The 22500-nt window shown below is 39.8% G+C and overlaps 1 protein-coding gene across 5 annotated transcripts in view; it reads right to left on the minus strand.

The window, feature by feature from the left end:
• LOC136846038 (homeobox protein OTX2-like) overlaps window positions 1-22500 on the minus strand; it is a 343077-nt gene that overhangs the window by 37841 nt on the left and 282736 nt on the right. Inside the window, exon 1 of one of the 5 annotated variants that reach the window (XM_067116692.1) lies at window positions 14455-14516. The exons of 2 other annotated variants lie outside the window; for them this stretch is intronic. The gene's annotated coding sequence lies outside the window, so the exon portion shown is untranslated. Of the gene's footprint in view, window positions 1-11435; window positions 11981-14276; window positions 14517-22500 lie in introns of those variants that run through there. 2 more of the 5 variants (XM_067116688.1, XM_067116693.1) reach the window with 2 other exon arrangements.

The raw sequence follows: 22500 nt of genomic DNA on the forward strand, positions 1-22500 counted from the left end.
ACTACCACCTACTACTACTACTACTACTACTACTACTACTACTACTACTAACAAAAGTTATTGAGTGGTAATTTTTCAAATTTTTTTCATTTACTCGTTTCGTTAAATATATAAGTTCTACTAACAGCAGTATTTTGTTCAGTCTTTACACAACAACAACAACATTCACTATCACAGCTTTTTGTCCGGTAGATAATTATTTTAATATGGTCAGATATCCCAGTAACTGCCACTATGAGTTGATTCAAGTAAGAATTATAGTTAACCGCTTATCTACTATACATTTTTGGGAGAGAGAGAGAGAGAGAGAGAGAGAGAGAGAGAGAGAGAGAGAGAGAGAGAGAGAGAGAGAGAGAGAGAGTGGAACTATATAAAAGTGAGTGGGGATATAAAACGAGTGAGGAGTGACGAGTGAGAAGGGGATGGGGGAGGGGGAGGGGGAGGGGGAGGGATGTTGGAGGTGAGAGGGGCGAGAAAACTATTCTCCATCCGTGTCCCTCTCTGCTGGAGGTCTTTTCCAACAGCTGCCGCTTTGGTCGTGGCGCTACCCTCTGGTGGCAAAATCACCCCATTCAAGCAGTGGGGACCACGCTTCCCCTTCACTTCCACCTTTCCCCCGACCCCCTACCCCTACCCACTTGTGCCCCATCTCTCTCTCTCTCTCTCTCTCTCTCCCATAACTGTGGAGATGACAGTTAAACAGTCAATATGTCAGACATTCACTGTCAAAAAAATGACTTGGAATTTTAAATTCAGTCAGTCAGTCAGTCAGTCAGTCTCTCTCTCTCTCTCTCTCTCTCTCTCTCTCTCTCTCTCTCTCTCTCTCTCTCTCTCTCTCTCTCAACACTATGCAAATTTATTTAGTCAAAAGAAATGCCTCGAGAGACACGGAGCTTGTGACATCAAAAAATGATAAGAGAGAGAGAGAGAGAGAGAGAGAGAGAGAGAGAGAGAGAGAGAGAGAGAGAGAGGGTACTTAGCGGTAGGGTATGGAAGAAAGAAACTGGGGAGTTGGGGTCGGGACTGAAGGAGGTGGGGGGTGGTCTATGATGAGGAGGGATGAGGGGATAATGGGGTAAGGACGCCTCATGAATACGTCTGAAAAAGTCTTTTCCTCGCTGACTGAAAAAGGAGAAGTGGAGGCGACATTGATGCTGCAATTATCTCCAGCAAATGCGCAAACATACCTGAACTTCCCTCCCCCTCTCCCCTCCCCCATTCTCAATGTACCTCAGCAATCCCCACCTCCATCTTCTCCCCAGGAGACCGGCTGCCTGAATAGCTCACATGGTATGTGTGAGAGAGAAAGAGAGAAAGAGAAAGCGATAGAAAAAGAGGAAAAGCGATAGAGAACAAGAGGGAAAACGAAAAGAGAGAAAGCGAGAAAGGGAGAATGATGTCCTAGACTTTTTAAAGACTTAATTTTCATTACCAGGAAAAAAATCATCACTTTTTTCTTACGAAAAATTGGGACATTTTGTTACAAAATACCTTTGGGACAAAAGGTTCCTCAATTAACCCTAAAAAAATTCGGCATACAAGCAACATTAACACAACTGTAAATAGCATTAAATGACTTCCTCCACATTTCTCCCGCACTGTAAAAATTATTTTGGTGAAAGGAGAAAATGGTTCCCAATGTCACATACCAAAAAGAGGCGGCGAAGTTACAAAATCTGAAATAAGACGAAGAGTTGCTGGTGACATCTACTGTACATACATGTTATGTCAGCATTAACTTTTAAATCAAACTGTACATCCAATAAAATAGTACACAATTTATGTAAGAAAATATAATACTCCATTTCTTTCATTTACTTCTTCCTTCCCCGTTTTCGTGCCTCGACTAAAATAACCGTGACGTGACCGTTATTCTTTCCCAAACTCTCGTCTGCCCAATATTTTCTTCCTCTGAGTTCTGCCCGTTCCCCTTCCTTCCTCCAGCGCCCCCTTTTGCATTCCCCTCATCTCTCTCTCTCTCTCTCTCTCTCTCTCTCTCTCTCTCTCTCTCTCTCTCTCTCTCTCTCTCTCTCTCCTCAGCCATTTCAGCCATTTTTGCTAGATTCAATTTTCACTATATCAGTCCCTCGTAATTAGACATTACACAGTCATGTATCAATAATTTCCAACTTCTTAAAAATCTGTTTGGAAAGATTTATATTCCCGGAGGAACAACTGCGATAAGATACCCCAATTAAAAACAAAAAAAAATCTTGTTGCCCGGCGTTTGTATGCCATGCCCCAAATGCCTCTCCATGAAAGCTATAGTTGGTCTATTGGGTCCAATCGATAATAATGAAATGGACTGAGGACGGACGGGGGTCACAGAGGGAAAAACGTCCCTCGTTCTCGTGTAACACCCATCACCCCCCCCCATCCCCCCCCCTTTTAACCATGCCAGCTGTCAATGTCGCATATTTCGAATAGGGCCCTACCCCTCCCCCCTCTACCAACCCCAAAACAGTATATAGAGCATTGAAAATTGGACACGTGCGACAGTGAAAGAGGGCACTGGTTAGTGGGGGAGAAAATGGGGGTTGGGGTTTAGAGTGATAGTGAAATGGGCGTCATGAATCTCAGACTTATGGGTATTCTCAGTGTTTCAAGTAATGAAAAATGTAATCACCATCATTATCATCATCACTATCATCACAGTGACCATGCAATGCCTTGAGCTCAAGAGTAACACTGCCAGGCAAACTTGCAACAGCTTCTGAATATTTTCTGACCCACAAAAGCAGCGTCTACGGTATGTTCACCTTCCTACGTACTCCCAGTGTTTCCCTCTCAGAATCTTTTTACTAGCTCCTCCTCCTCCTCCTCCTCCTCCCCCCTGCGCCCTCAAACCACCCCCGCCGTTAATCCGACTTTGCTCTCACACCAGCCTGCAAAGAAAAATTCGAGACATGGGGCATGGGAGGACGTTCATTCTTTCCGTTTAGTGATACGTATCCTTTGGGTATCTCTCATGACTGTAGAGATATGAAAATTATGCATAAAAAACATTTAATTAACCAAATGATTAGAACCTCCAAAAATAAACTGTGAAAGAGAAGGTTTAAATGGGCAGTACTTCAGTCTTTATAAAATGCAACTTTCCAAAAGTAAAAAAATTCCAACTGCCATTGCTATATCGCTAACTCGAAAATAAATATACTATATAACTATTTCCTGAGCACCACACAACGCGAGAAACTTCCAGGGTCTGCACTAACATAAATAAGGTTAGCAAATATCAACGAGAATAAAATCAACAATCATATAAATGCTATCATTATTAACCCAGTAATTTTAAGGCTAAGATTAACCAACCACCATCGTGTCTTCGACGTCTGCCAAGTGAAATTCACCAAAGGCTATGCTCCAAGTCACATAAGGCGATGCTAATTTGATTGCCAAAAATGTATAATATTAAAAAAATAAATGGCTAAATATGGCTTGCTTAGCTTTTCAACCGCTAACAAGAGAACAATACGTAAATAACGCTTGGAATATCTCCCACTGCCTCACATTTCTATCTGTCACTATTGTAACACCGCATATATTTCAAATTGAGTAGTTGATCTATCCACACCGATATCCATATAAATATTTTTTTCTCCTTTCATGGGGTGGCGCCAGATGGGCAGAGCTTTCGGGTGCTCGGCAAGTCTTCACGGATGAGGCTGCTAGACCCTGTCCATTGTTTTTTTTTTTTTTTCACCTCTGCTAACAGAGAACCCAAATCACAGCTGGATGGACTGGCTGGCGACAGGGCGGGATCAGACTACCCCAGTGCTCTGCCATTATATATTTGTATGTGTATTAACAATATATACCTATATTCTATACAATGTTTCAACATTGCGGTCTTCTGAGAAAAAAGTGAGAAAAATTAAAACAAAAGAAAGAGAAGGTTTAGACTGTAGTAACGATATATACGTGACAGACTTAAAAAATGCGGGTGATAATGTGTCATCAGCGACAAAAATGCTATATTTCTAAAGCTCGCTCAATATAGTGGACTATATATCTATGGAGATATGGAACTCCCACCACCCCGAAAAAAAATTAAGAAAAACAGAAATAATGGGGACTGAATATGTACACTGGAACGAAGTCACATTAGATGGTAAAGAGGATTAATGAGGCTGAATTTTTCAAATGTTTAGAAACAGTGATACCTAGTACAAATTGTCTGGAGTTGGAATCTAGCGAAATCTAACAATGGGTAGGCTGATTAAGATTTTGGAATCAAAGAGATTAAAACTGCATGCGTAAGTAAGGTCATGCACAAGTTATGTACGACCTGCATTGATATACGGACAAGAACCACGGTAAGAACAAAGCATACCTAAAGCATTTCAACGTTTTGAGAATAAAAGTTTAAGAAGAGTAATAGGAGCTAGATGTCAGGACAGTGGTGAAAATGATATCCTAAGGGAAATTACTGAAGTACCCTGTGCAGATGAGATCATGATGAAAGAGGGCTAGAGATGGCTTGGACATGTCCTTCGCACAACCACGTACTGGTGGTTGTGGGTGCCAGAGGGTTGGAAAACCCATAACTACTTGGATGAGAACTACGAGAAGGGAGGTTGGAGATTTGTGGAAGATAAAGCACAAGAAAGACATGAGTGGCAAAAAGTTATGGATGCCCTTTGCGTCACCGGGCGTTAGAGGCGATGACGGTATATATGTATATGTATATATAACTAATTTATATAGACATTGTATTACTGTAGCTTTTTCGGGTTAGCAAGTGTGGGAGAATGGAAGATGGCATGTCGGTGAATAGGGAAATATAATTAAGTCGTTTAAAGATAAATACGGATACACATATTCCAAAGTTCTTAAAGTTCGGCATGAGGAACCTGTAGCATTGTCGTTAACAGCAGACAATCAAAAAGGCAGAAAAAAAAATTTAAGAATTATCTGGTTATGATAAAAGAACTGGATACAAACATTGTAAGAAAATGGTAAAACAAAAATGGTGGACGGGATATGTAGAAGGACGTAATTGGAGAGAGCGGAAAGGAAATAATAATAGAAAGGGGCTGAAGGATCCATGGATGGTTGAGGTAGAGAAGTTCAGGTATGGTTTTCAAAGCTAAACGAAGGTGGCTCCACGTCGTATACTCGTATATATATAAAAAAAAAAAGGTTTGCTGCCAACTGAACGCTGGTGAGTTTTTTCATTTTTTATGGGAGAGCCCCCACGTCGTCCTTGGCTACGAGTCTGTGTTTTGAAAAAGAGAGAGAGAGAGAGAGAGAGAGAGAGAGAGAGAGAGAGAGAGAGAGAGAGAGAGACTGCACAGATGATAAACAGAACAGGTCGTCTGAATAGTCTCATTGTGAGGAAAGAGTAAGTTAGTACTGGGTGTAGCTGCAAAAGGCGCCATTGCAACTGACACCTGAAAACAGTTTAGGTGCGGTCTTTTCAGCTTCAAAGCCAGAGTTACGTCGCTTTCCTACAATGCCAGTCTCTGTCGATCGTGCACAGCCTCTTTGTAAGAAAAAAATAAATGAAAAAAAAAGGCCAAAGCGCAGCCATGTTGAATGGCGATACGTGTCTGGCGACCTCCCGCTATACAAAACAACAAGACCCATCAGTGAATAATTTTCCAGCTAGACAAGGAGTGAATTGTACACGGGAGGAGGAGGAGGAGGAGGAGGAGGAGGAGGAGGAGGTACGGGCACCTTCACGACTATTTTCCTCTCTGAGATTCATCTAGAGATAAAAGCGCAAGATATCACGTTCCTTCGTCAGCCCAAACAACAGCAGTGAACCCCGACAGAAGCAGCGGTGGCCCGACCGCCCATCCCACCCCCAGGCCGCCGGCCTTTACAAACCGCTCATTTTCCGAGCGACTTGCACAAAGGTCAGAATGTAACAACGTCATGGATGTCCAACATGGAGCGTGACAGCCATTTTGAAGCAAAATTTAGAGATGAGAAATGTCCTGGTCACACAGTAGGCAACCTTGGGCGAACCGGACAAAATGGCGTCCACCCCATCTTGTGAATAGCACCATGAAACTGATTTATATGCAAATGCAGGCTAGCCTTGGCTGCGACGCCACGAACAGGGACTATAAATTAGGCATTATGTGCCTCTAAAATTAACCTGCCCTTGATTGCATCGAGCTAGAAATGGTTTATGAGACAACCTTAGAGAAATGCAACGCGGGGGGGACTGCTCCATTTTATGGCTCAGGGTCAGACTTGACCAGGCCAGTAAATCCAAGTTTTAACCGTGGAGGACTTTTGCAGGTGTTTTCTGCAGTAAACTGCAAAGATGCTTACGGCGTGGATGTAAGTATCAAATAAAATAAATACAAATAAATAATATATATATGTATATAATATATATATATATATATTGTATATTTATATATATATATATATATATATATATATATATATATATATATTTATATATACATATATATATAATATATATGTATATATATTTATATATACATTATATATATAATATATATATATATATATATATATATATATATATATATATATATATATATATATATACATACATTCATACATACATACATACATACATATGCGTGTGTATGTATGTGTGAGTGTCTGTGTATGTACATCAAAAGGCTAACAAAACTGCACCAAATACATCACCACTATTACATTCCGTCCAATAAAGGCCACGTAATAAAATATATTTACAGACTATTAGCCAAAAAAATCTTACACAACTACCTCTATTCAGGAGTATTCATCAGCCTCTATTTGGGAATACTCATCAATGTCGCAAATGCTTCTACAAACATAACGTCCACACATTTCCATCAAAATACATTTCTCAAGCACCTGTTGAATGGGGAGATGTGCAACAACCTCCAAAGAATGTGAAATAAACAGGCGTCGTCCAGTGAGGCTGAAACAAAATAGGAAAAAAAATAAAAATAAAAAAAAACTCTTAAAAATGGAACGGTAGCCTAAGGAAAAGAGGGCTCGACAAAAACAGCAGCTCTCCGCTCGGCGTTTCTTTCGCCTGGGAGACAATGCGAGAAAGGAGTGGGAATATTTTATGGCTGGCACGGATGCTAAATTTTTAAGAAACAGCGCCATAATACAAGGTTTCTCTTGCATACACACACACACACACACAAAGAGACGAGTCTTTTATACAACAGCAGCGCTCGCTGCAGTGTATTTTGTATACGAATGTCGACTATTTATTCGAGTTTCTTAAAATGAATAGCGATAATTTAAAAAAAAAAATCTTTAAGCGAAAGGTGGAGTTACAGAGTTAAAATGGACGCACCATCACATAAATGTTATCCAACGTATCTGAAAAAACTATTGCAAGGCAAAATACTCCGTACGAAGACAACTGAAATATCCTGATGGCAAGTATTATAGGCTACATTCAAAGGCTAGGCTCCCTCAGGCTGTCGCGCAATGCTTAGGGTGAACAATACGTCTTATAGAATATCCGGAGTTTTTGACATCCAGTTTTTATGAAGAAAAATACAATTTTCATTCGGCGTAACATCAAGTGAAAGCGACAATCAGTTTCAGGTACATATGAGAAAAGGGTCAAAAATTTATTACAGAATCAAAGCAGAGATACTATGAATAAATTACCAAATACCAGTAGAAAGATATTAGTTCCTTGCAATATTTCTGAATAACTTCCTCAGATTATGTGATTTCCTTCAAGTGTGTTTGAACTCGGGCCATTCATCATTTCTTGCAGAACTTGAACCCACAGCATTTGTTAAAAATATAGCATGCCTTATAAAATTAGTTCATGTTTGTGATACTTGTGGATATAATCCATTACGAAATTCCGAGTCTTTAAATGCATTTTAATCTCGTCATTATATAAACGCGTTATCTTTTGTACTCGATGGTAATTCAACGCCGCGATGATTAAATGTAAGACAGGGGATACTGAGTGCAATTATACGATTGCATCATGCAATATTTTTACGTTTATATAAAACACTCATGGCAAACCTTATTACTTCGAGGAGTATTGCTTCTACTTATTGCAAAACATCTGGACATTATGATGACCACCTAGCGTTATTACCTTCCAAAACACGTTCCACTGTTGAGCCAAGTTACGTGGGACAATCTTCCAATCTGGTGGGACTGTCCCAGTAATTCAGTAGTAGCTTATCAGACTCTTCATAACGCATGTGAATGCTCAGTGATCTTGTAATTTTCAAGGTACTGCCGATTCATCTACATCTTCTAGGTGTCCCTGATTATGGTTAACTTTTCAAGACACCAACTTAACCTTCAGCTGGGAGGAGGATGGACTAGATACGAAGGTGTATGAGACGCCACTCCCGAAGAGGATTATAGGTCTCCAAGTTCTGAATAATTTGGTGGACGTGGAAATCTTATTTACCTCATCGCAATGATCTACCTTATCGTGAGTGGAACTTCATCAAATTCGTTGCTTAGCTCGACAGAGATATGAATGGATTTAAACTGAACGTTCCCTTGTCTAAAAGTTTTCCGCCTGGAATCTACCCCAGGTACTCTCGCTAGCTAGGAGAGTGCACTACTATTATACCACAAGACCCTTTACTAATGATTAACATTTATCAGCTCTATTCGTTCTCGTGGGAAATACAAATATTTTCTTGAAACAGTTTTCATTTTATGTCCTTTTGTGTTGTATCTTTTTGAGGACAGCCTCGCCATGGTAGCCCATACCCAAACAAGACCGTAATAGCAAACATTAAGGCCATCCAACGTGAAAAATTAGGTTTATACAATTCATTCTTCTGGTTTAAGTTGAAACTGATACCCTGATATAAATACATTATATATATATATATATATATATATATATATATATATATACAGTATATATATATATATATATATATATATATATATATATATATATATATATATATATATATATATATATATATATATATATATATATATATATAAATAAACATATTAATCAGTGGTCTCACTAATATATTTGAACATACTATAACTTATCTGGTAAATTTCTATTTGATTCAGCATGAAACAAGTCGCTCTAAGATTTGAAATGAAAAATTTTACTATCATAAAATTCAAAGGGATAGTAGAGCGCCATTACTGATTATCACTGTAAGCTACGCAGGTTCTTAACATTACCCAACACCCATTCATACTGCAAAATCTTCGAGAGTTTATTGGCTCGCAAATATCTTGCCCCATCAGACTCAAGGGCTGTAATTTCAATCCCCCAAGTATTAACTGTCACTAGCTTCATTGGGCAACATCTGTCATTTAACCCATCACTTGCTGGGGATTTTATATCATAAAAAGTAAATGGCCACCTTAACGCATTCATAAAATACATAACTGGCACTTGCACTTCTTAAAACCAAGTGCAGTAGTCAGTGCACCTCATGCGATGAACTGTAGGCGTTACTAAAGGTTCTTTGCAGCGTCCCTTCGGCCCCTAGCTGCAACTCCTTTCATTCCTGTTAATGTACCTCCTTCCATATTCTTTCTTCCATCTCGCTATCGACCCTCTCTTAACAAATATTTCAGTGCAACTGCGAGGTTTTCTTCCTGTTACACCTTTCAAACCTACCTACTCTCAATTTTCTTTCCAGCGCTGAATGACCTCCTAGGTCCCAGTGCTTGGCCTTTGGCCTAAACCCTATATTCAGTTCAGTTCAATAAACGTAATGGCCGAGGACTTAAATTATATACCAAATTATTTTACTAATTACGTTACATACATACTAGAGCGCTTGACTAAAACAATGGTTCCTTACTATGGACGTATCGTGAGATTGCAGCAATCAAGAGTTCAATAGTAAAAGACGGCAAACGTTGTTTAACTGATCACTATTATCAAACTGAAAACAGTACTTAGCAACAAGGTATGACCGAGCACGCGAAACCAAGAAAATTGATTTTCAAGTAAAAATGCAGTAGTTTTATTTTTCGTTTTTGTATGCGAGAAAATAACCACAACTAAACAAAAGCAAACAATGGCTAAGTTTTTATAAAAAAAAAAAAAAAACCATAAAAGCAAATTCATCACCGCGTGAGAGCGCGCTTTTCCCCCTACTACAGGTTCACCGAGATTAAAACCACTGGAGTGGAAAATTCGCAAGTTTTCAGCGAAGGCCCGACCCGGGGATTAGCCCCGGCCGCCAATTTGTCTAAGAAAGGCCCAACAGAAACCCCACTCCTTTCCGAACCCATGGGGCTGTTTTGAAATCTGGGACAATAACAAATTCCTCGGTGGGAGGAGGATATGGAGAGAGAGAGAGAGAGAGAGAGAGAGAGAGAGAGAGAGAGAGAGAGAGAGAGAGAGAGAGAGAGAGAGAGAGAGAGAGAAGAGTATCAAAGGCGTTACACCATGACAGTCGAAATTGGGGCAATATACCTTGAGGCGCCGTGAGTGTGTGTGTGTGTGCCGATGGGGAACCGACCTTCTGCTCTCTTAAAGGCATACACGTAGTTGAGAGAAAGAATGCCAGTATCCAAGCATCTTTTTGGGCAGTCCGTGACACCGCAAACTCTACACAGAAAAAAAGTAACTTTTCTCCTCAGCTCATCTGAAGGTTAATGTTAACTAAATTTCATTCTTCAGAAACCATTCGCTCAAAAGGTTATTTTGCTCCTAAAACACATGCGCACTGCTTTCCCTAAAAGTGCTAGTTTCAATGCAGGGAACGATTATTGAGTTGATTTCCTGCTTTCTACAATCAAAACACAAGCAGCACATTACTCTGAGAATTACGATGGGCGTGGACAAACTAACCTTGACTCTCAAACAAACTAACCTTGACGAACAAAGTGGGAACTTCCTTCTTTGTTGCTCTTCAGCAACACTAGTGAAGACTTTTCACTCTGAGTTTTAAGCCCAGATAGAAACAGAATAGACTTATTCACTACCCGACGTAAAGACTCGCCAGATAATATGATCTTGTGAAGCGCTCACTAAGTAACAAAGTTTGTTTCATAATGGAGCTCTAGAATTGATGAAAACATATTTCTTATGCAAGATGAACATGGCCAGTCAGCAAAGTTATAGATGCTACAGTTATAAATTATTTTACATCACCAGTTGATTTGTATACACATTTCATCGTTACCTGCTGCCAAACATATCTATGAATATAAGAAGGCCCATAAAACACTATTTGAACGTTGCAACCATATATTTCAAGCACTTCCTTCTGTCCCCCTGTTTTTACCAGTGAACATGTAGGGGCACAAAAGGAATTGCTCGAAATATATGGTTGCAACGTTCAAATAGTGTTTTATGGGCCTTCTTATATTCATATTACACTGTGGTATTACAGTAAAAGACATTCATATCTATGAAGTCTTCCAAAATAACGAAGACTGGTATTCAAGAGATATTATCCCTATTGTCATAAAAAAAAAAGAAGTCTTCAAACACAATCACCTAATTTTAACGGACTTACTTGAAGCGGATAAAAACCGGTGTGCATATGAACTTCTGTTACTGTATTACAAAGCTTTATAAACTCTAGAAGTAGTATTATGTTGAGAGAATTTCTATAACAAGCATACGGCACGTGGAGGGAGACTTAAATTCATACCTTCCTTATCGCCATTATTCCCGCAGGCATTAAAAAAGACACTAAGAATTATAATTAATTTTGAAATAACTACAAAATTACGTGAAAACGATCCTACGAAGTCTTGGCATAACCAGAAAAATGATTCGGATAGTCTTTAATACCGACAACGTTCCTTTCACAGAGTCGTCAAGTCCCACACGAAGTATGTTAATGAACACGAAAAGCACACCCGTCGTTATACGTTCGTTGAATCCCGTCGCTGCATACGCATTCATTAACGGGTTAAAACTAGGAACGAACGTTGTTAATTCACTCTTGTTCAAATGCCAGCACACGTAAACGCATCGGCAAAAATTCCAAGGCACTGAAAAGGGAAGAATGTCCTGAAGACCTCCTGTACTGCGTCGCCACAGAAAGCCTCTTAAAAATCGTTCCGTTCCGGCTGCGGAACAATGAAAAAAGGGGTGAATTGCTACTGTCACGGGGGCAAAGGGGAGGGGGGGAGAGAGTGGTAGTGTTGGTGTTGGAGAGAGGGAGGTAGGGAGAGAGAGAGAGAAGGAGTGAAAGAGGGAGGAACAAAACCATACCCTCTTCAAAGAGAATCTGAAATATCATCTCGTAACCGTATATCTTACTAAGGCTGTCACGTACCACCCACAAGCTGGTTAGATAATGATACAGCCACACCAACGCGCGCGCGCGCCGTAACACTCTAGCGACCACCACGCAGAAACGGCTTCCAAAATGTCTTCTGGATTTAGGGCCGGAATGAGCTGTAAGTACTTGTTTAATTGGATTATGAGGGAGATAATTTTTTAATTTCCCAAGGTTTATTATTACTAATTTAAATATTACAGAGAAATGAAAGTTTGTTTATAAATTCACGCATATCACTGCAAACTTTTACATGAGCCTATTCTACAAACAGTTTTAGTCACTAGTATATTTACTGGTGAATTAACTAATCACTGGTTTGTCGTTCAATAATTTTCGTGATGATGTTACTGAGTTTAACCAAATGTTTCAAATCAAAATGCGGAGAATAATGTTAACTTAAATCCTAATCCAGAGTCTGTAGGAAATCCAATAAATTTTTAAAATATTAAGAATCTTGTTAACACTAAATTAGCAAAGTTAACTAAACCAGGGGTTTTACCACAACATCGGGTAAATTATCTTTAATGTCAATTATTGAAAAAAAAAAATTTAAATCGTCACCTCAACTTCCACCTTTATTTTTGCAGCCATTGAGGTTTACAATACCATATTTAAATTTAGGCTAAAACCACATTGATATAAACTCCAAAACTAATGATTTAATTATAATAAAGATGAGAGAAATTTTAGATTAGGACTGCCTGAATTTAGCTCTTAATGTACACCGAGAATGATCAATCCAGCAGCGCAAAATTTCATCTTGCACACAAGACATTTCGAATAATTTGGGAGTTTAGAATCTTGGTCAGCCAATCATAACGGCACAATGTTACGATATTTTCACGACAGTCGTATAATTAGGGGAAGACAGGAGCACTGGGTGGGGGTGGTGGGGACGTCCTCCAGGTCAGGTTAAGTTGTATCTTATGTTAGGTTAGTTTTAAGTTGATTAGGATGTTTTCTGGATTCGCAGTATTAGTAATAGGATCCGTAAAGGTAACTACTACTTTCTTAACCGATCCTATTAAATATTTAATGGCAATAACATAACAATACGTGTCAAGATAGCCATTTCTTTACCGATACTACGAAACAAATATTTCCTAAAAACGGGCCGAGACACTGAGGATCCAGTAACAGAAAAATGAAAACTCATCAATAATCTCTAGGAAATGCTCAAGTCGATGTTAATAACGATACAGTTTTGCAGTCTTAGATTCAGTGACCGCATGAAATGGCTGAGAACGTTCATCTAAGAATTCTCTCGATCAAGGATCTGCTGCTTGTTGAGGTTACCCAGGTCAGGGTACGTCGCCCTAAGTTAGGTTGGGTAGGTATGATCTGGTTAGGTCAGGACTTGGCATTATAGGAAAGGTTACGTCTATTTATGCGTGAGGAACCTGTCCCGGTCGGCGACTGGCGGGAATCAGGCCGCCCAACTAAAGTAAAATTTTACCCAAGTTACGTTAAGATAAAAGAATCCCATGGGGCTTGACAACTGAATCGGTGACCTGGGCGTTCTCGTGATTCAGTAACGGGGATAATTTAACCAGACCACCACTACCGTGACCAACATCCTAATCGATCTATTTTACTCCATATTTTGAGGAGGAAAGTTTGGAAACGCGACGCCACCCAGAAGACGCCACTCCGGAGTATGGGTTATGTAGCCTATATCTTACTTTACCTTACTTTTTACTTTACCTTACTTATCATTGTCATTAATAAAATATTTTTTCCTGGTCGTTTCGGTTATCTGACAGTCCACATACATAAAAAGGGGTTTCCCTATACACAAAGGCGGATTACTGAATGAAATTGTTCGAGGCTTTTCTTCATAGGCTTCCCTCTGCGGCCTATAAAATTCCAAAATACAAAAGCATGCCTTGAGATGAATTACTAAAGGCCAAAATAGACCTTATTATTCACATTACTAAGTAGAGAGAGAGAGAGAGAGAGAGAGAGAGAGAGAGAGAGAGAGAGAGAGAGAGAGAGAGAGAGAGAGAATGCACTACCTAGTCAACAGAACCGTGGCCGTCAAGGTCCCGTATGCATAACACTCACCTGTCCTCAAGCACGGCAATAAAACGTAGTATCCAAAAGCACTATATTTGCAAGCATAATAAGTATTTCTTTTGATTTCAACCACAGAGTCTTCGGGGCCACCCAAACCTGACAAGTTCTGCCCAAGACCCACTACACTGCCCTCTCTCGCACCAAGAACTGTACAAGACCGTACTACCTAAAGTAGAGCGCAAGACTTTGCCCATCTTCGTTGGCCTGTGCTAGAGAACTAGAGTATCACTGACACAGTTGTTAAGCTTAAATTACCAACGTTTCATAAACTCGCGGAATCAAGACAATAGTTTTAACCTATGCCACCCACAATGCAGGTTATGATGAAATTAGTATTATTAACATTAAGTTAATTGTTACCTTCGTGACCGTGATTTGTCAATACGAAACAAAAAACTATCGTACCAAAGCTTTGGGGAAAGAATGGCTAACGGCGATACTGTATCAAAGTCTTTTAATGTAATCATTTCACACTGCAACGAATCACCCTCATTTGTCAATTACCTGGAAGGCAAAGAGAGCTCAGAGTATCGCACTGCTCCAAAGCAAACATTATACGCATCTTTTTACACTCCGTCATACTCGCCGGGAAAAACTGAACTGGAAAAAGTTAGAAATAAGTCGGTATATTTCCTTTCAATCTGTTGGTATTGTTTTTGGAAAAAGTAATCATCATGAAACGTTACTATTTTGCGCGATTTTGCTTTTATAATGAAAATGAAAAGTGAACACAGCTTGTATTTATCTTGAGACGTGTGGAATTAACCAACAAGATGTTTCTCATTTAAACTGCAGACAAGCGTTGTGCTGCATATTACCAAAGACGTAATGTTTGATCATGTTGCAAAGTCACTTGAACAAGAACACTAATACTGCAAACTGGACTCTCTCTCTCTATCTCTCTACCTACCTATAGAAGAAAGACCCTAACGAAGAATAAAACATTAAAAATTTGTTAAAATATAAATAATGCACTCCCAAGAAGATACTTAGTTCAATGAACCACTTAGAAAAAAAAAAAACATTAAGTTTCAAACAATATGTCGAGTCAGTTTTACGAATCAGTTCATTTACAGACCCACAGTGTAATGTATGTGGATGTCATCCATCATACTTCATGTTTCTGGATATCATTCCGGTATAATTACGCGTCAGAATGCCAACCTGGTATGCTTACGCCTCTTGGTGTCAATCAGATATATAATGTAGCTTGACTTCAAATTGGTGTACACATGCAATTTGGTTCCATTCCGATGTACCTCTTGGAATGGAATGGGATATAAAATTTAGGCCAAAGGCCATGCACTGGGACCTAAAAGGTCATTCAGCGCTGAAAGGGAAACAAAGTAAAAGGTGTGAAAGGTGTAACAGGAAGAAAACCTCGCAGTTGCACTATGAAACAGTTGTTAAGAGATGGTGGATAGTCCGATGGAAGAAAGAATATGAACAGAGGTATAGTAAAAGGAATGAAAGGGGTTGCAGCTAGGGGCCGAAGGGACGCTGCAAAGAACCTTAAGTAATGCCTACAGTGCACCGCGTGAGGTGCACTGATGGCACTACACCCTCTACGAGCCTGATGTACCTGATGCATTTGGACACCAATCAGCTATACTCATGTATCTGGTGGACAGTCCAGCATGCTTAGGGTACTATCACAGGGGCACATTTCCTGGCATCTCTGGGCATCTTACCTTACAGAAAACTTGAGTCGCACATGTTTGTCATATTGCTTTACCATCAGAACCCTCGCTTTCTCGGGAAGAACCTTAACTTTAGAAAGAACGAGGAAAGGCTTTGCAATATAATCCCCCAACTGATTGCAATACAAATTCAGTCAACACAATGGAATAATAATTAATTTGAAATAGTAGCGCTACGTTTCATAATACATTCTAAGAACGGAATTTTCTTTTATTGACGTGAATAGGGTCAATGTGAAGCTCTACTAGAATGAATGATACTTTTTACGCTAGAAACGATTCAGCTCGATTAAGTACCATTTTAGTTTTCTGAAAAGAAAACTATTGTGCCGGCTTTGTCTGTCCGTCTGCACTTTTTCTTTCCGCCCTCAGATCTTAAAAACTACTGAGGCTAGAGAGCTACAAATTGATATGTTGATCATCCACCCTCCAATCATCAAACATGCCAAATTGCAGCTCTCTAGCCTCAGTAGTTATTTATTTTTTTTAAGGTTAAAGTTAGCCATAATCGTGCTTCTGGCAACGATATAGGATAGGCCACCACCGGGCCTTGGTTAAAGTTTCATGGACAGCGGCGGCTCATACAGCATTACACCGAGACCACCGAAAGATAGATCTATTTTCGGTGGTCTTGATTATACGCTGTAGCGGCTGTACAGAAAACTCGATTGCGCCGAAGAAACTTCGGCGCATTTTTTACTTGTTTGTTGTTATTGATGATATGGAACTTAAAGATGCCGAATATCCGATGAGCCTTATGTATCTGGATGCTAAACCGTATGCTTAATGTTTATGTATACCAATCTGTTATACTAAATTTATTATATCTGGATACATATCCGATACACATATGTATCGGTATACTTATGCATCCAGATTCCAACCCGGTATATACTTTGCCTCATGCATCTCTTCTTAGTATAAGGAGGGTTATAGGAATCATAAAATACAGACGGTGGAAGAAAATTTACAAGTTTTGTAGCAAAGAAAAAACGACATGGACGACAAAATACTTCATTCCGAGAACTGCTGATCTCGACAGAGGAAATGGGAGAAGAGGTGGGATGGCGGGAGTTATTTAAGTCACCTGAATGAAGCCTGAGAGCAGTATAGGAACTGTCTCTGCCTTTTTCAGTTTTAATTGCTGTGCTGTTAGTTTTCGGGTCTCATTATGACCCATTAACGCTAGCAATTCACTGTTCATGTTTGCTGCAAGTTTCAGTAACTCTTGGCCTTGTAATATGCAGGTCATTGAATTATACTCAACCCGCTTCTTTCATCTCGCTTGGGACCAGCATGAACGTATAAACTCCCGTGGCTTAATTATTATTATTATTATTATTATTATAATTATTATTATTATTATTTCATTGATGAAACCTATTCACATGGAACAAGCCCACCAAAGGGGCCGCTGACTTGAAATTCAAGCTTCCAAAGAATGTTGGTTTCAACCTCCCACCGCAGACCCCACACCGCAGCAGTAACTGGTCAAGGTACACAGCCAGTGAATTTTTCATCGGCCTGGGGGAGCTGCATAATATTTACTGTGTACTGAATACGTTACGGATAGGCAACCCTCAAAAAAATTTCAACAATAAATGAAATGAAAGAACCTCAAGGCTATCTGAATAAGTCATATTAAGAAACATTATAAGCTTGGGCAAATGAAGTAGGTCTGCGTATGTTCTTATAAAATGCATACTGATAAGGTTACAATGGCTTGACTGACAAACCAAAATAGGGGAGAGAGAGAGAAGGCGACAAGTCTAGCGCAATAGCGCCACTACTAAGAAATATGATGATGTACATAAGAGAAAGCATAATACCGAAATATCTTCGCTTATTGAACTTTCAAAAAATTTACGAACATTGTCTTCTGGTACCACAGCTGAGAATTCCCCATATTCCTGCGTCTGGATATACGGAGCTAAATATCTAAGAAAATTTTTGACTATCGTTTCTACCGTCCAATTTTATATCCTTCCAGACAGGGGGACTCAAAATTTCTTTATACTATTTGAGTCCAAATTTCTTTTGTTCATTTATAAACGCTTTATGAATGAACATTAAATTGTAGAGGAAAGCTAAGGTGTCATGCTATTTAATCACCTTCGAATTTTTCTTTCATTATTTCGTCTCATGAGATGATAAAAAAGTCACATAAACTGAACCGATTTCAGCAAAAAAAAAAAAAATAAATAAATAAATAGGGTTTTTGAAATTCCGCTCTGAGCTCCAAGCATTATGAGATCCTAACGCCTAAAACTTGTAGCTCTTTGACAGCTTAACAGACACACTTTTAAGATCCCGTACCGGTCATCTGTGATACGACATCGTAGCAGGATAATCCTTACGGCCAGAGAATGGTCACAAATATTGCCAAGATTTCGAACCCACTGTATCATTTTTGATCAACAAATATTGCACAAAATAGCATCGCGTTTAAACCCTATGTAATCTTCGGGCCACAAATGGTATTACACATTAAATAACTTCTGTAACATCACAGGAAAAACTGGTATGTAGTAGACATGAATTGCACCAAAGCGCTGTAATAGCGTATAGATTGAGATCTGTGGTATTGCTAAACCTACAGGCGATTTAGCAACAGACGTAAGCACTCAATCTAAGAATGTAAGACCCACTTAGCGTAAGATTCATCCTATCATACCGGGCCAGATTATTCCCAGCGTTGGGGGTGTCGAAGGTAGAAATTAAAAAAAAGAGAAAAAAGCATTAACAAATCACTGAGCAATAAGCCTTGGTCAAACACAGATCCCTTCCGCTGTGTCAGATGCTCTCGCATTATGTATATCTCGTTAAGACTGATTAGTGGCGGTGTCAAAGGCCTTTCAATCCGTCGCCAAGTAGAGCCGAGAGATCGCCGACAATTACACCAACAACTCTGATCCTTCTCATGAACAGCACTTAACCCAGTCACAGGGGACAACAACCACGGTCATAGGATTTCGCTCACAAGAAGAAGTTACGCACGTAATTTTTTTTAAATTTTTTCTCTGTATGAACGCGAATTCATAGGTGATTTTCGTTGAAGATGTGTAAAATTAAAGCTTTTTTTTTTCGTCAGGATTCGCTCGCAAGTGACACAAGAAGTTACGCGCGCAATTTTTCGATGCTTGAGTGAGAAGCTTCTGGTGATTTTTCCTCTACACGAGAGCGAATTCATCAGCGATTTTTCGTTGAACATATGCAAGTTTAAAGCTTTATTTTCGTCAGGATTCGCTCACAAGTGACGCAGGAGTAACGCACGCAGTTTTTCGACGCTTAAGCGGGAAGTCGAAGGTAATTTTTCAATGCATGTATGCGAAGGCAAAGGTAATTTTACGTTGAATATATGAAGAATTAAAGCTTTTTCGTGGCAGGACTCTCAAAGTCAAAGAAAATTTCTTAACGCCAGAACACGACGTGAAAGATACAAATATTTTCGTTGCTAGAGTGCAAAGATGGAAGCAGTTTTTTTTTAGCTGCTGAAGTGCAACTGGAGATTAATTTTGAGCTGCACGAAAGTAAAGTGGAAGGGAATTTTTAGCTTCAAGAATGATAACTTTTTCTACAAGAATTCAAGTAATTTTCCACGCAAGAACAAAAAGTTAGTTACTTTTCGCTGCAGTAATGCAATGTTGATCATCGTTTTTCGTTTGTCGAAAGAATTTGGGGCTCATTTTTCATTTTTGTAAGTATGCAAAACTGAAAGGTATTTTTTCACCAAAATAAAGCCAAGACGGGTTAGTAATTTTACGCTGTTACAGGACCAAGTTAAACGTAATGAATTTTCTTTTTGCAAGAATGTGTAGTTTAAGATAATTTTCCCACGTAACAATGCTCAAGTTAAAGGTAATTTCGCTGCTCCGAAAATGCGAAGTTGAGGGTTATTTTTCATTGTTTCGATACTAAGTAAAAGGTAATTTTCAGCAGCTAGAATGCGAAGTTTAAGGTTTATTTTCCGCTGCCAGAGGGCGGAGCAGAAAGTAATTTTTAACCGGAATAATGCGAAGCAGAAGGTAATTTCCACTTGGAGGAATGAGCTGAATGTAATTTCTCCGCTGCAAGAACGTGTAATTATGCTGCAGGCAAACGTATACAGAATCCTTTGAAACTCGGGGAGTTGAACAGCAAATAACAAACTGATGACAGCTGCGTGACGGGCACACAGAGAAAGCTATTAATGTAGCTGATTACTTATGCACGTACGTGAAGTTAATATAATGGCAAAAACACATGATGTGACGAATGGGAAATTCTAGCCGTTTTATTAAATAGGAAAAAGATAATTTCACGTACGTGAAGCTCCACTGGTGTTTAATAGCAGCAAAATAAAGCACAAACATTCATGACAAATTCAAATTATTTTACAAAATCGCAAAGGATAAAGGCAGAGACGTAAGCAATTTTCAGACAATTTAGTCAGACGGTTAGAGAGAGAGAGAGAGAGAGAGAGAGAGAGAGAGAGAGAGAGAGAGAGAGAGAGAGAGAGAGAAAAAATAAGTACATCTTAGTTTAACCAGACCACTGAGCTGGTTGACAGCTCTCCTAGGGCTGGCCCGAAGGATTAGATTTATTTTACGTGGCTAAGAACCAACTGGTTACCTAGCAACGGGACCTACAACTTATTGTGGAATCTGAACCACATTATGACGAGAAATGAATTTCTATCACCAGAAATAAATCCCTCTAATTCTTCATTGGCCGCTCGGAGAGTCGAACGCTGGGCTAACAGCGTGCTAGCCGAAAGCTCTACCCACCTCTCCAACGAAAAATCTCAAGAGAGAGAGAGAGAGAGAGAGAGAGAGAGAGAGAGAGAGAGAGAGAGAGACGAACGCTGAATCGAGAATGGAAGTCAGTTCGAGCAAATGGATAGAAATTAGTTCCTTACCTCGAATATAAAACACCGAAATGGAATCAAGGCAAATGGCGGAAACTGGATATTCTCCTATCGAATCTAAAATCCTGAATGCTGTGGCATGGTTTAAATAAATCCCGCACCACCTTCATATCGCCTCATCGATTCTTTTAAAGGAAAACGATAATGAAACGAGAGAGAGAGAGAGAAGAGAGAGAGAGAGAGAGAGAGAGAGAGAGAGAGAGAGAGAGAGAGAGAGAGGAATTTTTCCACCAGGACGCATTTCTGATCTTTCACGTCTTGTTGATTTCATCTTTTTTCAAGTTCAAGAATAGAAATTTATCTTACGCTGCGATAAGTTCGACGCCAAAACAACCTTTAAAACCAAAAAAACTGAAAAGGAAACTCATCATTCTTCCTTTCCTTTTAAACCTTTATTACGGGAATAGCCAGTAAGGCCAGCGGAGTCGCTCGTATACCCTCATCAGTTCCGAGGGGAAAAGGGTAAAATTTGTCTTGGTTCTTTTCCCCATTTTGATTTTTTGAAACGAACTCGAAAGCAAAAGAGTGGGTGGCTGGGGAGGGACGGGGTTCGGAGACAGGGGTTCAGGGAAGGAGGTGGGGGGAAGAATAGGAGTGGTGGGGGAGGGGATTGCAGGGTTTCGGTCCCAGTTCCCGTCAGTAGCAGCAGCAGCAGCATCACGGCAGCAGTGCAGCAGCAGAGGCGACGCCGGCTCAAATAATGTTGAACTTAAATCTTTGAACGAGAGCTGAAAATCAAAATGAATAAATATTACGGCCTCGCTCCTCAACAACTGATACACAGGCCTGCACTTACCTGATCCGATTAGCCCCTCTTCTATGCGTCGGCCGCCAAAGCCGCCCTTGCGTCCTCCCGGCGTAAGGCCGACTCTCGAATTTTATCGGGAGTCCCGTCTACCGCAGGGAATTTTGATCTCCCCATAAGAGAAGCGGAAGACCCATATTCGCGTGGCGAAGTGGTTGGTTCGGTGATCTCGTGGCGTTGCCGTAGGATTCAGGCGATATTATACCGTACGTAATATGACCGTAATGATCAATGTCGTTCGCAAAGAAACAAAGAGGGGCGGGCAAGGCGGCTTGGGAGGGGGAGGGGAAGGGGGTAGAAGGGTGGGGGAGGGTTTGTGTCTCGCGCATGTCATTTGAATTCAGGTTTGAAGCATCTAAGGTTTCGTCCGCAATACATACAACCCCAACTCCCCAAACAAACCCAGACTTGCTTCCGACGGAAACTTTTTTTTTTTTTCTCTCTCTCTCTCTTTTTTCTTCTTCTGTTTCTTTGTCATCAAAGAAAATACGGCCGCTTTTGACGTTTCTTTTGCGACTCGGGCTTTCGAGAGAGCCTCAATAATTTACACACACCGAACATGTAACTGTATTTCGAATTATATCCAATTCGTGCTGTCAGGAGGATATTTGTTTAAATCGAGTAATTCGACGCTCGTGTTTCAGGGACATCAACTGAATGAAAATGGCTGACATTTCCAGACCTGCAAATGAGAATTAGGAGAGACTCTAGACCCTGTATAGTAACTCTTCACATTTAAAGCACATAAATACACACACACACACACACACACACATATATATATATATATATATATATATA

Source organism: Macrobrachium rosenbergii, chromosome 14, assembly GCF_040412425.1.
Source record: "Macrobrachium rosenbergii isolate ZJJX-2024 chromosome 14, ASM4041242v1, whole genome shotgun sequence".
Taxonomy (NCBI): Eukaryota; Metazoa; Arthropoda; class Malacostraca; order Decapoda; family Palaemonidae; genus Macrobrachium; species Macrobrachium rosenbergii.